The sequence below is a fragment of the Pristiophorus japonicus genome, unplaced genomic scaffold (genome assembly GCF_044704955.1).
Source record: "Pristiophorus japonicus isolate sPriJap1 unplaced genomic scaffold, sPriJap1.hap1 HAP1_SCAFFOLD_464, whole genome shotgun sequence".
Taxonomy (NCBI): domain Eukaryota; kingdom Metazoa; phylum Chordata; class Chondrichthyes; family Pristiophoridae; genus Pristiophorus; species Pristiophorus japonicus.
Window position 1 is genome coordinate 347,030 of NW_027254368.1, and position 16,884 is coordinate 363,913.

The window sequence follows — 16,884 nt, forward strand, 5'->3', positions numbered from 1 at the left end:
GGTAGAAGACACTAAAACATCCCAATAATAGATAATCAATGGACTATAGCGAGGGAGGAACTTAAAGCAATCACTATCACAAAAAAAGGGCTCAGTAAAATAATGGGACTAAAGATGGAAAAGTCCCCTGAACCTGATGGTTTGCAAGCTTGGGTCTTAATACACAGTAATGGTCCCACTTTACTGTCCCATCAAATACTCCAAGGGCCCACACAGCACGGATTAAATACAGAGTAAAGCTCCCTCTATACTGTCCCATCAAACACTCCCAGGGGAGGTACAGTACGGGTTAGATACAGAGTAAAGTTTTCTCGACACCGGCCAATAGACACTCCAAGGGCAGGTATTGCATGGGTTAGGCAGAGGGTAAAGCTCCCTCTATACTCCCCGATCAAACAATGCCAGGGCAGGCATAGCATATGCTAGATAAGAGCAAGGCTCCTTCTATACTGTCCCATCAAACACTCCCAGGACAGGTTAGATACAGAGTAAATCTACCTCTACACTGCCCCAAACACTCCCAGAGCATGTACAGAATGGGTCAGATACAGAGTAAAGCCCTGTGTACACTATCCCACCAGGGAAGGTACAACACGGATTAGATAGCGTAAACCTCTCTCTATACTGTCCCATCAGACACTCTCAGGACAGGTACAGTAATGGTTAGATACAGAGTAAATCTCCTTCTACACTGTTCCATCAAACACTCCCAGGGCAGGTACAGCCTGGATTAAATATAGAGGAAAGCTCCCTTTACACTGTCCCATCAAATACTCCAAGGGTAGGTATAGAACATAAGAAATAGATGCAGGAGTTGGCCATTTGGCCCCTCGAGCCTGCTCCGCCATTCAATAAGATCATGGTTGATCTGATCCTGGCCTCAACTCCACTTCCCCGCCCATTCCCCATAACCCTGGACTCCCTTATCATTCAAAAATCTGTCTATCCCCACCTTGAATACATTCAATGACCCAGCCTCCACAGCTCTCTGAGGTAGAGAATTCCAAAAGACGTCCCTCAGATAAGAAATTCCTCCATTTCAGTTTTAAATGAGCTACCTCTTATTCTGAAACTATGCTCCCTAGTTCTAGATTCCTCCACGAGGGGAAACATCCTCTCTGTATCAACCCTGTCAAGCCCCCTCAGAATCTTAAACATTTCAATAAGATCACCTCTAAGTCTTCTAAACTCCAAAGAGTATAGGCCCCACCTGCTTCACCTTTCTTCTTATGACAACCCCTTCATCTCAGTCATCAACCTCAGGAACCTGCTCTGAACTGCTTCCAATGCAAGTATACTCCTCCTTAAATAAGGAGACCAAACTGTATGCAGTACTCCAGGTGTAGTCTCACCAATGCCCTGTACAGTTGCAGAAGGACTTTCTTACTTTTATACTCCATCCCCCTTGCAATAAAGGACAACATTCCATTTGTGTTCCTAATTAATTGCTGTAACTGCACACTAACTTTGTGTGTTTAATGTACAAGGACCCCCAGATCCCTCTGTACTATCGCATTTTGTAATCTCTCCCCATTTAAATAATAATTTGCTGTTTTATTTCTCCGACCAAAGTGGATTACCACACATTTTCCCACATTATACTCCACCTGCCAAAGTTTTGCCCACTCACTTAGCCTTTCTATATCCCTTTGTAGATTCTTTGCATCCTCCTCACAACTTGCTAAGTTAGCACAGGTTAGATACACAGTAAATCTCCGTCTACATTATCCATCAAACACTCGCAGAGCAGGTACAACACAGGTTAGATGCAAAGTAAAGCTCCCTCTACATTGTCCAATCAAATACTCTCAGGGCAGGTACAGCATGGGTTAGGTACCGATTAAAGCTCCCTCTACACTCGCAGGGCAGGTATCGCAAAATTAGATACAGAATAAATCTCCCTCGACACTGTCCCATCAAAAACTCCCAGAGCAGGTACAGCACGAGTCAGAAAGAGAGTAAAGCTCCACTTGCAGGGCAGGTACAACATGAATTAGATAGAGTAAACCTCCTCTACACTGTCCCATCAAACACTCCCAGGGCAGCTACAGCATGGATTAGATATAGAGGAAAGCTCCCTCTACACTGTCCCATCAAATATTCCAAGAACAGGTACAGCTTATGTTAGATACAGAGTAAACCTCCCTCTACACTGTCCTATCAGACACAACTAGGGCAGGTAGAGTATGGGTTAGATACAGAGGAAAGCTTCCTCTACACCAACCCATCAAAGCACACAGGGCAGGTAGAGTATGGGTTAGATACAGAGCAAAGCTTCCTCTGAAGTGTCCCATCAATCACTCACAAGACAGGTACAGCACGGGTTATGTGGAGAGTAAAGCTCTCTACACTCTGGGAGGAGAGTTAAACAGCCAGAGGTCGTGGTTCACATCGGTACCAATGACATGGGTAGGAAGAGGGATGAGGTCCTGCAGGCAGAGTTTAGGGAGCTAGGAGATAAATTAAAAAGCAGGACCTCAAAAGGTAGTAATCTCTGGATTACTCTCGGTGCCACGAGCTAGTGAGTACAGAAATAGGAGGATCGAGCAGATGGCTCGAGAGATGGTGCAGGCGGGAGGGCTTTAGCTTCCTGAGGCATTGGGACTGCTTCCGGGGGAGGCGGGACCTGTACAAGCCAGACGGGTTGCACCTCAACATAGCAGGGACCAATATCCTTGTGGGTGGGTTTGCTAGTGCTGTTGGGGAGGGTTTAAACTAGCTTGGTAGGGGGATGGGAACCTGAAAAAGATTCAATAGGGAGTAGTAAAGCTGGAATTAGAAAGCAAAAATAAAGAAAGTGAATTTGAAGGAGAGGATACAAGCAGGAAAAAAAGGTAAAAAAAAACAAACTTAAAGGCACTGTGTCTAAATGCACGTAGCATTTGTAACAAAATAGATAAGTTGACGGCACAATTTGAGACAAATGGATATGATCTGATAGCCATTACAGAGATGTGGTTGCAAGGTGACCAGGACTGGGAATTAAATATCCAGGGGTATTTGACAATCTGGTAGGACAGACAGAAAGGAAAAGGAGGTGGGGTAGCTCTATGGATAAAGGATGGAATCACTGCAATCATAAGAAACGATATTGGCTCAAATGATAAGGGTGTTGAGACAGTTTGGGTGGAGATAAGGAATAATAAGGGGAAAAAGTCACTGGTGGGCATAATCTATAGGCCCCTGAACAGTAACAACTCTGTTGCTCGTAGCATAAACCAGGAAATAGTGGGGGCTTGTAAAAAGGGAACAGCAATAATCATGGGTGATATTAACTTCCATATTGATTGGACAAATCAAATTGGTCAGGGCAGCCTTGAGGAGGAGCTCATGGAGTGCATAAGGGACGGGTTCCTTGAGCAGTATGTAACAGAACCAACCAGGGGGCAGGCTATCTTAGATCTGATCCTATGTAATGAGACAGGATTAATAAACAATTTCCGAGTAAAGGATCCCCTCGGAATGAGTGATCATAACATGATTGAATTTCAAATTCAGATGGAGGGTGAGAAAGTTGGATCTCTAACCAGCGTACTAATCTTAAATAAAGGAGACTATGACGGTATGAGGGCAGAGTTGGGTAAAGTGGACTGAGAAAATAGATTAATGTGTAGGACGGTTGATGAACTGTGGTGTACATTTAAGGAGATATTTCACAACTCTCAAGAAAAATACATTCCAGTGAGGAGGAAAGGGTGCAAGAGAAAAGATAGCCATCTGTGGCTAACTAAAGAAATAAAGGACGGTATCCAACTAAAAACAAGGGCATACAAAGTGACCAAAAATAGTGGGAGGACAGAAGACTAGGAAGCTTTTAAAAGTCAGCAAAGAATGACTAAAAAAATGAAGAAAGGGAAGATAGACTATGAGAGTAAATTAGCACTAAATATAAAAACAGATAGCAAGAGTTTCTATAGGTATATAAAAAGGAAAAGAGTGGCTAAAGTAAATGTTGGTCCCTTAGAGGACGAGACCGGGGAATTAATAATGGGGAACATGGAGATGGCAGAAACTCTGAACAAATATTTTGTATCAGTCTTTACGTTAGAGGACACCAACAATATTCCAACAGTGGATAGTCAAGGGGCTATGGGGGGGGCGGGGGGAACTTAACACAATCACAATCACTGAGGAGGTGGTACTCAGTAAGATAATGGGACTAAAAGCAGATATATCCCCTGGACCTGATGGCTTGCATCCTAGGGTCTTCAGAGAAGTAGCGGCAGGGATTGTAGATGCATTGGTTGTAATTTACCAAGATTCCCGGTATTCTGGAGAGGTCCCAGCAGATTAGAAAACTGCAAAGTAACACCCCTATTTAAAAAAGGAGGCAGACAAAAAACAGGAAACTATCGACCAGTAAGCCTAACGTGGTTGGGAAAATGTTGCCCTTGTCCATTATTAAAGAAGCAGTAGCAGGACATTTGGATAAGCAAAATTCGATCAGGCAGAGTCAGCATGGATTTATGAAGGGGAAGTCATGTTTGACAAATTTGCTGGAGTTCTTTGAGGATGTAACGAACAGGGTGGATAAAGTGGAACCAGTGGATATGGTGTATTTGGACTTCCAGCAGGCATTTGACAATGTGCTACATAAAAGGTTGCTGCACAAGATAAAAGTTCACGGAGTTGGGGCTAATATATTAGCATGGATAGCGGATTGGCTAACTAATAGAGAACAGAGAGTCGGGATAAATGGTTAATTCTCTGGTTAGCAACCAGTAACTAGTGGGGTGCCGCAGGGATTAGTGCTGGGTCCCCAACTATTTACAATCTATATTAACGACTTGGAAGAAGGGACTGAGTGTAACGTAGCCAAGTTTGCTGACAATACAAAGTTGGGTGGAAAAGCAATGTGTGAGCAGGACACAAAAAAATCTGCAGAAGGACATAGAGAGGCTCAGTGAGTGGGCAAAAATTTGGCAGTTGGAGTATAATGTTGGAAAGTGTGAGGTCATGCACGTTGGCAGAAAAAAATCAAAGAGCAAGTTATTATTTAAGTGGAGAAAGATTGCAAAGCGCCACAGTACAGCGGGACCTGGGGGTACTTGTGCATGAAACACAAAAGGATAGTATGCAGATACAGCAAGTGATCAGGAAGGCGAATGGTATCTTGGCCTTTATTGCAAAGGGGTTGGAGTATAAAAGCAGGGAAGTCTTGCTGCAGCTATACAAGGTTTTGGTGAGGCCACACCTGGAATACTGTGTGCAGTTTTGGTTTCCATATTTACGAAAGGATATCGTTGCTTTGGAGGCAGTTCAGAGAAGGTTCACTCGGTTGATTCCGGGGATGAGGGTGTTGATTTATGAGGAAAGGTTGAGGAGGTTGGGCCTCTACTCACTGGAGTTCAGAAGAATGAGAGGTGATCTTAACAAAATGTATAAGATTATGAGTGGACTCGATAAGGTGGATGCAGAGAGGATGTTTCCACTGATGGGGGAGACTTGAACTAGAGGGCATGATCTTAGAATAAGGGGCCGCCCATTTAAAACAGAGATGAGGAGAAATTTCTTCTCTCACAGGATTCGAAATCTGTGGAATTCGCTGCCTCAGAGAGCTGTAGAAGCTGGGACATTGAATAAATTTAAGACAGAAATAGACAGTTTCTTAAACGATAAGGGGATAAGGGGTTATGTCCTCTTCACAACTTGCTCGGTTAGCATAGGTTTGGCACACAGTAAATCTCCGTCTACATTATCCCATCAAACACTCCCAGGGCAGGTACAGTATGGGTTAGATTCAGAGAAAAGCTCCCACCACACTGTCCCATCAAATACTTCCAAGGCAGTTACAGTATGGGTTAGATAGAGAGAAAAGCTTCCTCTAAACTGTCTCATCAAACTCTGTCAGATCAGGTACAACATGGGTTAGATACAGCGCAAAGCTTCCTTTGCATTATCCTGTCAAAAGCTCCCAGGGCAGGTACAGCACAGGGTTAGATACAGAGTAAAACTCTCTCTATACTATCCCATCAAACAGTCCCAGGACATGTACAACATGGGTTAGATACAGAGTAAAGCTCCCTCTACACTGTCCCAGCAAACAATCCCAGGGCAGGTACAGCACGGGTTAGATACAGAGTAACTCTCCCTTACTACAACAGTGACTACAATCCAAAAGTACTTCATTGGCTGTAAAGCACTTTGAGGTGTCCTTTGGTCGTGAAAGGCAACAAATAAATCCAAGTCTTTCTCCCTCTTCACTGTCCCATCAGACACTGCCAGCCCATAATGAGCAGGGCTCAGGGAGGTTGGTTGCTAGGCACTGCAGTGTTATCATAAAGCAGGGCCATTCAGCCCAGTGGGTCCTCTCCATGTCCCTTTAAAGGTGGAGAGCTGGGACATCCTGTCTCAACACACATCCCCCTGTTCATACTGAGAATCCCCGGGGAAGGCCCAAGGCCCAGAGTGTGGAACACAACCAAGGGGAAAAGAGGAGGAGAGACGGTGCAGTGTGGGAGAGGAGGGAGGAGTCTGCTCATTCCCAGGGGCAGATCAGACAAAGTGCTTTGAGTGGTGGGTTCAGCAGTGAAACTGAAAACAAACAAAGGGAATAAATAAAGATCCAATCCAAGGGAACAAGCAACGGTCATTGGGCAGACATCACAACTGGCCCAAAATTATTCAATAGGCGAGCATCGATTGCTTATTGTGGGAAGTTCCACACTTCAACCATCCATTGAGTGAAGAAGTGTTTCCTAACATCTCTCCTGAATGGCCTGGCTCGGATTTTAAGGTTATGTCCCCTCGTCCTAAACACCCCAAGCAGCAGAATAAATTTCTCTCTATCTACCCTAGCAATTGCTTTCAAATTCACACTAAATTCCCACAGGCTAGGTGGCGTATGGTTAGATACAGAGTAAAGTTCCCTCTCCCATGCCGCAGGGCACACTTCGGTGTCCGTCCCAATCGTGCTGAGCAGCTTATCAATTAAAATTCAGCAGCAGTACGATCTGCCACTGCACTGAAAACTTTCCACCCGCAGCTCCTGATCAGTTTCAGGTTAAAGCTCCTTCTAAACTGTCCCATGAAGCACTCCCAGCAGGGAGCAGGGACAGCACGAATTAGGTATACAGTAAATCTGTGTCAGAGGAAACTGTACCCCAGTGAGAGTCAGTGCCAGAGGAAAAATGCAGCAGAGCCTGGTCTCCAGTCATCTTGGATCCCTTGCCACTGGACCAAGACCTTGCTCTGCCAAGCCCGTGTGGTAGCTATTGTGCAAGGGCCACCTCACGTTAAAAGAATTCATGCTATTAGCAATACATAACAACCCTCTTCCTCTGCAGTTATCAATCTATTGCAATTCCCCACCCTGTAGTTTCATTATATTACAATTCAAAATATCTTCAGTTATCAGCAACAAATGGCATCTATATCACGCCTTAAACGGAGTAAAATGTCCCAAGGCACTTCACAGGACTGTTAGCAAACAAACTTTGACACCCAGTCACGTAAGGAAATATTAGCACAGGTGACTGAAAGCTTGTTCAAAAGGCTAGGTATTAAGGAGCATTTTAAAGGTGGAGAGGTTTAGGGAGGAATTCCACAGCTTATGGCCTCGGCAGCTGAAGGTATGGCCACCAATATTGGTGGGATGAAAATTGGGGCTGCTCAAGAGGCCAGAATTGGAGGAATGCAAAGATCTGAGGGTTGTCGCGCTGGAGGAGGTTACAGCAATAGGGAGGGGCAAGGTCCTGGACAGATTTCAAACCAAGGATGAGAATTTTAAAAGCGAGGCATTGATGGAGCAGGAGCCAATGTAGTTCAGCGAGCACAGGGGTGATGGGTGAACGGAAATTGGTACAAGTTGGGATGAGAGGGCTGAGGACAGATTGAGTAGAATAGGCCTATATTCTCTGGAGTTTAGAAGAACGGAAGGTGATATCATTGAAACATATAAAACTCTTAGAGGAATTGACAAGGGCTGGATAGTCTAGAGTTAGGGGTCCTAGTATTAGGATAACAGATCGGTCATTTAAGACTATGAGGAGGAGCTATTTCTTCACTCAGAGAGTTGTGAATCTTTAAAATTCTCTATCGAATAGAGATCTTACTGAATGGCGGAGTAGATGGGAGGGGCCGTATGGGCAACTCCTGCTGCTACTTCTTGTGTTCTTGAATAAGGATACAGGCAGGAGTGTTTTAGAAACAGAAATTTACAGCGCAGAAGGAGGCCATTTCGGACCATCATGTCCGCGCCGGCCGACAAAGAGCCGCACGGCCCTTGGTCAGCAGCCCTGAAGGTTACATATAAACCTATGAACAACGGCGGAAAGGTAAATAGCACCCAGCCTAACCAGCCCGCCGCACACAACTGCGACACCCCGAAACATTCTACACACCACCCTAACCATGTGATGTCCTGGGAGAGGCAAAAACCAGGTAAAAACCCAGGCCAATTTAGGGGAAAAAAATCTGGGAACATTTCTCTCCTACCCATCCAGGCGATCGAAACTAGTCCAGATCACCCTGGCCATATTCGATTCCCTGCAGCACTTACCATTATATCTGCGCCAGCCAATAAGAGGTGATCTAGTCTAATCCCAATTACCAGCTGTAGGTCTGTAACCCTGCAGGTTACGGCACTTTAAGTGCCCATCCAACCATCTCTTAAAAGTGGTGAGGGTTTCTGTATCCACTACTCTTCCAGGCAGTGAGTTCCAGATCCCCAAAACCCTCTGCGTAAAGAAGTCCCCCGTCAAATCCCCTCTAAACCTTCCACCAACCACCTTAAAACTATGCCCCCTAAGTTTACGGAGAGTGCGAGGTGTGAGGCCGATCAGAGGCATGGATGAGGGTTTGAGCAGATGAGCTGAGGAAGGGGCAGAGACCGGCGATGTTATGGAGGCGGAAGTAAGCGGACTTGGTGATTGAGGGAATATGGGTTCAGAAGCTCATCTCGGGGTCAAGTACGACGCCAATCAATAAATTGCAACTCCCCATATCTGTGTTTCAGTATATTAGAATACTACATATCTTGAGTGATCAATGCTTCAATATTAGTAGTTATCAATATAAAATAGTTATCAATATATTTTCTTATCATTCTAAATGTTCATGAATGAATAATTAATTCTGTGGGTGATAGGCCGTGCTGGTCTTTCAGATGGGTCTGTGCACCATGATCAGTGAATTGACGATGTGCTTCCGGTTCAATCTTTCCATTGGCTTTCTCACCAGATGGGAAATATTTGAACATTGAGATCTGATGGTGTCGGTGTGAGTTCAGCCGCACCTAATGTACAGAGACCGGTCCATCTGCTGGGCTCTGCCTCAAACTGGAGTCACCTCTTAGATCAAAGCCCTTTACTCTAAAACACACACAAGATTCACTGTGACTGTGTTTAGAGACAGAAACTGATCTCACTTCACATCCCATTGCACGGCCTCATGCTGGATAATTGTACTCGGTGGTTAGTCTCTCCTGGTCTCATTTCCTGTCTTACCTTGTAACCTGTGTGTACTGTCTACAGGATCAGTGTATATCTGAGTAAATGGCACTTTCTCTTACTTTTCTCCCCAGTCGATCTATTGAAGCGCTTTCAATCGGAAGGGGCTCACTGGTTTGTGCTCTCACAATCCTGTGCTGGTTCACCTGCTGTTGTTCCTCAGTCCACAATCCCTGTTTCCTTCCAGCTGTGGAACTTTCTCAATCACTCCGCCATTCACCGGGAGATCTAATTATCACAGGGCAGAAAATTAGAAGATTAATGTTGTGAAGTGGAATGTAATGTAAAGTGTTTTTCCAAAGTTTCAGAAAAGTATATGTCCAGTATTTCTGTTTGATTTTATCTTTTCCTCAGATCTCTGTCCCGCCCATCTGGACTTACAGAAAATCACCAGAATTCTCCCCGGGTTATACACTGTCTGATCTCACTGGGCCCCCAGGTCACACACTGTCTGATCTCACTGGACCCCGGGTTACACACTGTCTGATCTCACTGGGCCCCCGGGTTACACACTGTCTGATCTCACTGGGCCCCCGGGTTACACACTGTCTGATCTCACTGGGCCCCGGGTTGCACACTGTCTGATCTCACTGGGCCCCCGGGTTACACACTGTCTGATCTCACTGGGCCCCCGGGTTACACACTGTCTGATCTCACTGGGCCCCCGGGTTACACACTATCTGATCTCACTGGGCCCCCGGGTTACACACTGTCTGATCTCACTGGGCCCCCGGGTTATACACTGTCTGATCTCACTGGGCCCCCGGGTTACACACTGTCTGATCTCACTGGGACCCCGGGTTACACACTGTCTGATCTCACTGGGCCCCCGGGTTACACACTGTCTGATCTCACTGGGCCCCCGGGTTACACACTGTCTGATCTCACTGGGCCCCGGGTTACACACTGTCTGATCTCACTGGGCCCCCGGGGAGGAGCCGAGGGGAGCGGGAGAGAGACGACGACAGGAGTCCCTCAGCTTTCGCAGGAACCGCCCGCCATTCCCTCCCCAGTCATTCTGGGGATGTGCCTGTATCAGTCTGTGTGCGCGTGTCCGTCTCTCTCGCCTTCACCCCCATTCCATGTCTCACCTCCCCCCCGGGACATTCTCCCTCGGCACCCTCTCCCCCCCGGGACATTCTCCCTCGGCCCCCTCTCCCCCCTGTGCCGCTCATCTCCGCTCACTTTCCGCCATCTTGTTTACCTTCATAAATGGCCGGACTCCGGGGATCCCGGACATGCGCAGTGCCGCATCACAGCGCGCTCGGGGAGGCGTTGTCCGCCCTGCAATTGGCTGATTGACCTGATTGACAGGCCGCCCACCAATCGCGGCCCTGTATCTGCCATTTACCCCGCCCACTCCCACAGTCGGAGGCGGCCCGCCGGGTGACGTGTCTGCGATTCGAATTCGCGCCGCCGTTCACTCTGCGCCAGTGACGTCACCAATCCGGCAGCGCGCTGCGTGACGTCAACAACACGACAAGAAGGGGTGTGTGACGTCAAAACCCCAGCAACGCAAGGTGTGTGACATCAGTAACCTGGCAACGCAATCTCTGTGACGTCATGTAGCCTGGCAGGGAGGGCACTGAGCCCACAGGATGGGTATACCGAGCCTGGCACCAGGGGAGGGCACCGACCCCACAGGATGGACGTATACCGAGCCTAGCACCAGGGGAGGGCACCGACCCCGGTGGCCGTGTACACAGCCTGGCACCAGGGGAGGGCACCGCCCCACAGGATGGCCGAGTATTGAGCCTGGCACCAGGGGAGGGCACCGACACCACAGGATGGCCGAGTATTGAGCCTGGCACCGGGGGGGGCAGGGGAGAGGAGGGCACAAACCCCACAGGATGGCCGAGTACCGAGCCTGGCACCAGGGGCGGGGAGGGCACCAGGAAAACCATTGGCCCATTGGTTGTCACGTGTGTGTCCAGCGGGGCTGGAGCTGCTGGTTTTATCATCAGTGACAGGCCCAGATTACCCAGGTGTATCGGCGCTGCATGGCCCATGGGACAGGAACAAGGAGAGAATGTTCTGAAGTTCTATCCTGTACTTACAGTGAAGACTTTTGTAAACTCCTTTTAAAGAATATTAGAAGGAAAAGATTAGCACACGGGAAGCTCAATTCCAAAGATCACATCCCTATCTGCCAGAGTCAGTCGATTCATCAAGGGCTGATTATCATCGGCCTTTTACATAAGAACACAAGAAATAGGGGCAGGAGTAGGCCGTACGGTCCTGGAGCCTGCTCCGCCATTTAATACAATCATGGCTGATCTGGTTATAGACTCAGGTCCACTTTCCTGCCCGCTCCCCATAACCCCTTAATCCCTTATCGGTTAAGAAACTGTCCACCTCTGCTTTAAATTTATTCAATGTCCCAGCTTCCACAGTTTTCTGAGGCAGCGAATTCCACAGATTTACAACCCTCTGAGAGAAGCAATTTCTCCTCAACTCAGTTTTAAATGGGCGGCCCCTTATTCTAAGATTATGCCCCCAAGTTCTAGTCTCCCCTATCAGTGGAAACATCCTCTCTGCATCCACCTTGTCAAGCCCCCTCATAATCTTATACTTTTCCATAAGATCGCCTCTCATTCTTCTGAATTCCAATGAGTAGAGGCCCATTCTATTCAACCTTTCCTCGGAATTCAACCCCCTCATCTCCGGAATCAACCTAGTGAACCTTCTCTGAACTGCCTCCAAAGCAACTATATCCTTTCGGAAATATGGAAACCAAGGCAGTATTCCAGGTGTGGCCTCACCAATATCCTGTACAACTGTAGCAAGACTTCAATGCTTTTATACTCCATCTCCTTTGCAATAAAGGCCAAGATACCATTGGCCTTCCTGATCACTTGCTGTACCTGCATACTAACCTTTTGTGTTTCATGCACAGATACCCCCAGGTCCCACTGTACTGCAGCACTTTGCAATTTTTCTCCATTTAAATAATAACTTGCTCTTTGATTTATTTGCCAAAGTGCATGACCTCACACTTTCCAACATTACACTCCATCTGCCAAATTTTTTGCCCACTCACTTAGCCTGTCTATGCCATTTTACAGGTTTATTGTGTCTTCCTCACACATTGCTTTTTATCCCATCTTTGCATCGTCAGCAAACTTGGCTACGTTACACTCGGATATGATGTAATTGGCATCACGGAGACATGGCTCCAGGGTGACCAAGGCTGGGAACTCAATATATAGGGGTATTCATTACTATACCGGGGTGTTTGCTGTGGAGATCCGAGATGAACGTCTCCCTGCTCTTTTTTGATAGCACTACGTGGTTACCCCACAACAGGCAGTCTGCCTGAATGGACAGCTCGTCCTATCGCCGCTGGAATGGCTTGATTGGCTCTTGCATTTCAACGGGGATGCTGGCCCAGCTCCCATGCAGTATACAGTTTTTTTACTGGGGACAGCAGAGATTCTTGGCTGGTCCAAGTCCTAATCTGGTGGGCCGTGACAGGTGATTTATCATTTTCAAACGCTTCCATGACCATGAACAAGTCTGCGGGCTGCGCCACCATCAACAAGTTTGTAGAGTGTCCCAGGGTGTGTGTCAGTATTTAGAGGGGTTCCCTGGGTGTGTGTCGATTTTTACAGGGTGTCCCCGGGAATGTGTCAGTGTTTACAGCGGGTACGTAGGAGTGTGTCTGTATTTCCAGAGGGTCCCCGGGAGTGTGTCAGTGTTTACAGGGGGTCCACAGGAGTGTGTCTGTATTTACAGAGGTTCCCCGGAAGTGTGTCAGTATTTACAGGGGTTCCCCGGGAGTGTGTCAGTGTTTATAGGGGGTCCCCGGGAGTGTCTCAATATTTACAAGGGGTCCCTGTGAGTGTGTCAGTGTTTACGGGGATCCCTGGGAGTGTGTCAGTATTTACAGTGGATCCCCAGGGAATATGTCAGAATGTACAGGGGGTGTCCCCAGGACTGTGTCTGTATTTACAGGGGATCCCCAGGGAATGTTTCAGTGTGTACAGGGGGTGTCCCCAGGATTGTGTCTGTATTTACAGGGAATGTGTCAGTATCTACAGGGGTTGTCCCAGGGAGTGTGTCAGTATCTGCAGGAGGTCCCCGGGAGTGTCTCAGTGTTGACAGAGGATCCCCAGGTGTGTGTCAATATTTACAGGGACCCCCGCTAGTGTATCGGTGTTTACAGGGGGAGCCCTGGGGGTTGTCAGTATTTACCGCGAGTTCCCGAGAGTGTGTCAATTTTTACAGGGGTCCCCGGGAGTGTCTCAGTGTTTACAAGGGGTCCCTGGGAATGTGTCAGCATGTACGGGGGTGTCAGTATTTACAGGGGGTCCCCGGGTGTGTGTCAGTATTTACAGGGGTCCCCGGGAGTGTCTCAGTGTTTACAGGGGGTCCCCGGGAGTGTGTCAGCATGTACGGGGGTGTCAGTATTTACAAGGGATCGCTGTGAATCTGGCAGTATTTACAGGGGTCCCTGGGAGTGTGGAAGTATTTACAGCGGATCCCTGGGGAATATGTCAGTATATACAAGGGGAGTCCACAGGAATGTGTCTGTATTTACAGCGGATCCCCAGGGAATGTGTCAGTATCTACAGGGGTTGTCCCAGGGAGTGTGTCAGCATGTACGGGGGTGTCTGTATTTACAGGGGGTCCCCGGGAGCGCGTCCGTGTTTACAGGGGGTACCCGGGAGTGTGTCAGTATTTACAGGGACCCCCGACAGTGTGTTGGTGTTTACAGGAGGTCGCGTGGAGTGTGTCAGGTTTTACAGGGGTCTCCGGGAGTGTGTCAGCATGTTCAGGGGTATCTGTATTTACAGGGGATTCCCGGGAGTTTGTCTGTATTTACAGGGGGTCCCCGGGAGTGTGTCGGTTTTTACTGGGAGTTCTCGGTAGTGTGTCAGTGTTTACAGCGGGTACCCAGGGGTGTGTCAGTAATAACAGGGGGTCCACAGGAGTGTGCCCGTATTTGCAGTGGATCCCCAGGGAATATTCAGTATGTGCAGGGGGTGTCCCCAGGACTGTGTCTGTATTTACTGGGGATCCCCAAGGAGTGTGTCAGCATGTACAGGGGGTCTCTGTATTTACGGGGGATCCCCAGGAGTATGTCGGTATTAATGGGAGTTCCCGGGAGTGTATCAGTGTTTACAGCGGGTCCCTGCGGGTGTGTCGGTGTTTACAAGGGGTCCCCAGGTGTGTGTCTGTATTTATAGAAGGTCCCCGGGAGTGTGTCAGTGTTTTCAGGGGGTATCCAGAAGTGTATCGGTATTTAAAGGTAGTCCCCTGGAGCGTGTCAGTATTTACAGGGGGCCCCAGGAATGTGTCTGTATTTACAGGGCGTCCACAGGAGTGTCTGTGTTTACAGGGTGTCCCCGGGGAGTGTGTAAGTATCACAGGGGGTCCCGGGAGTGTGTCAGTATTTCCATGGAGTCCTTGTGGAGTGTGTCGATATTTACAGTAGGTCCCTGGGGAATGTGTGGGTATTTACTTACTTGGTGACTGAGGTGAACTCGCCCCAGATATTGGGGGAACCCTCTGCTGGCTGTGAGCCCGGGCTGGGCCCAAGGACACGGGAGTGACATCTAGCCTGACATCTGTAAAAGATCGGACAGAGACTGGTGTCACAGAGGAGTCAGCAATAAATGTCTTTCTTCAACTAACCCTGGTATTCTCCAATAATGTCCCAAGATCTCCTCCTTTTTGAGGCAACGACCCCCACACTGGGATGTAAGGTTTTGTTGATGAGCTATTCGCCTGTGAGGGGCTTCACAACCAATCCTAAACATTGCCTCTCCCGCACACAGGCTCTACGCACATGCTCCATACATGCTTACCCCCTCACAAGGGTCATATATATTTACAACACCAAAGTAATTCATTTCGGCCCATCGTGTCCACGCCAGCCGACAAAGAGCTATCCAGCTAAATCCCGTTTTTCAGCCCTTGGTCCGTAGCCCTGTAGGTTACGGCACCTCAAGTGCACATCCAAGTACTTTTTAAATGTGGTGAGGTTTTCTGCCTCGATCACCTTTTCAGGCAGTGAGTTCCAGACCCCCACAACCCTCTGGGTGAAGAAATTTCCCCTCAAATCCCCTCTAACCCTCCTACCAATTACTTTAAATCTATACCGAATGGTTGTTGACCCTCTTCTGAGGGAAATAGGTCCATCCTATTCACTCTATCTAGGCCCCTCTTAATTTTAGACACCTCAGAAAAGTTTCCCCTCAGCCTCCTCTGTTCCAAAGAAAACAAACCCAGCCTATCCAACCGCTCTTCAGAGCTAAAATTCTCTAGTCCAGGCAACATCCTCATAAATCCCCTCCGTACCCTCTCTCTAGTGCAATCACATCTTTCCTGTAATGTGGTGACCAGAACTGATCGCAGTATTCTAGCTGTGGCCTAACAAGTGATTTGTACAGTTCAAGCATAACCTCCCTGCTCTTGAACTCTTGGGCCATTGGACAGCGAGTAGGAGCAGCGATTCCGGTTGATTTGCAAATCCCACCACCCCCAGCCCAGCCCCGGGACATCAAGCTCCAATCATGTCCCTATTCCTGCACACCGGCCGAGATCAGGTTAACTCAGACGGGGCCAGGCATGGGGGCTGGGCCTTCCCTGCGAGCGTTGTGTGGACAGTTCCCACATGTATCCCACCTTCCCCTCCACCAGTACCTGCGTTGCTGTCTTGTTGGGCTGGGGGCAGGGGTTGGGGTCACGGTGACACGAACGGGCAAACCGTTTGACGAGGGGTCAGGGGTGGTGACCTTCCTGCCGGGCGAAGGCAGGAGTGGGACGCGACCTCCGGTTCCTCCTGTAGCCCGCGGCCTCGATATGTCCCACTTTTTAATGTTCTGAAACGCCAGCAATAGAAAGATCCCGCAATCAGAGCGCGCCCTCAGCTCCATTTACCCGCCCTCCCGTAACATTGCACAGAAACCGGCCATTCGGCCCAACCGGTCCCTGCTAATTGCAGCCTTCTGCCCTTAACCCAGCACAGCCCAGGGGTGAATGTGTGAGGCCTCCCCAGGTCGGTCAGCTCCATGCTATACTGGGCAGCAGGGGGGGCGGGGGAACTGAAGGGGGTGGTATTAACAACAAGGGGCTGTTGCATTTCGGTCATCAAACTGTGGCCCCGCCCACCACCAGCGGGACCCACAGAACCGCCTCTCTCCCGCTCGCGGTCCCCGGGGCCTTCGCTCCGACCTGGTCCGCGCGGCCCAGACTCGCCGTCGCTCTTGGCAAATCCACTTCCGGCTGCCCTTATGTGTTTCCCCTGGCAACTGGGGAGAGAACTTTAAAAACAGCGATTAATTCATGAAAGGTTCGCAGCAGTCGGTTTATTTTTATGATATGATTCTCCGCTTTATCATTTCATTATAAAACAAACAAATGCCAGGTTGTTTTTTATATTTTAAAAATCGCGCACTGGGGCCCTTCCGCCGCATTTCTGTGACATCAC

The 16,884-nt window shown here is 48.4% G+C and overlaps 1 protein-coding gene across 15 annotated transcripts in view; it reads right to left on the minus strand.

Annotated features, from left to right (window-relative positions):
* LOC139252394 (zinc finger protein 239-like) overlaps positions 1–16,676 on the minus strand; it is a 281,958-nt gene extending 265,282 nt beyond the window's left edge. For 8 of the 15 annotated variants that reach the window (XR_011591456.1, XR_011591460.1, XR_011591453.1 and 5 more), the window contains exons 1-3: positions 16,629–16,676; positions 14,918–15,019; positions 9,512–9,677 (exon numbers count right to left, since the gene is read on the minus strand). The gene's annotated coding sequence lies outside the window, so the exon portion shown is untranslated. The other 7 variants (XR_011591454.1, XM_070873374.1, XM_070873381.1 and 4 more) reach the window with 7 other exon arrangements.
* Between the last annotated feature and the right edge of the window lie 208 nt (positions 16,677–16,884).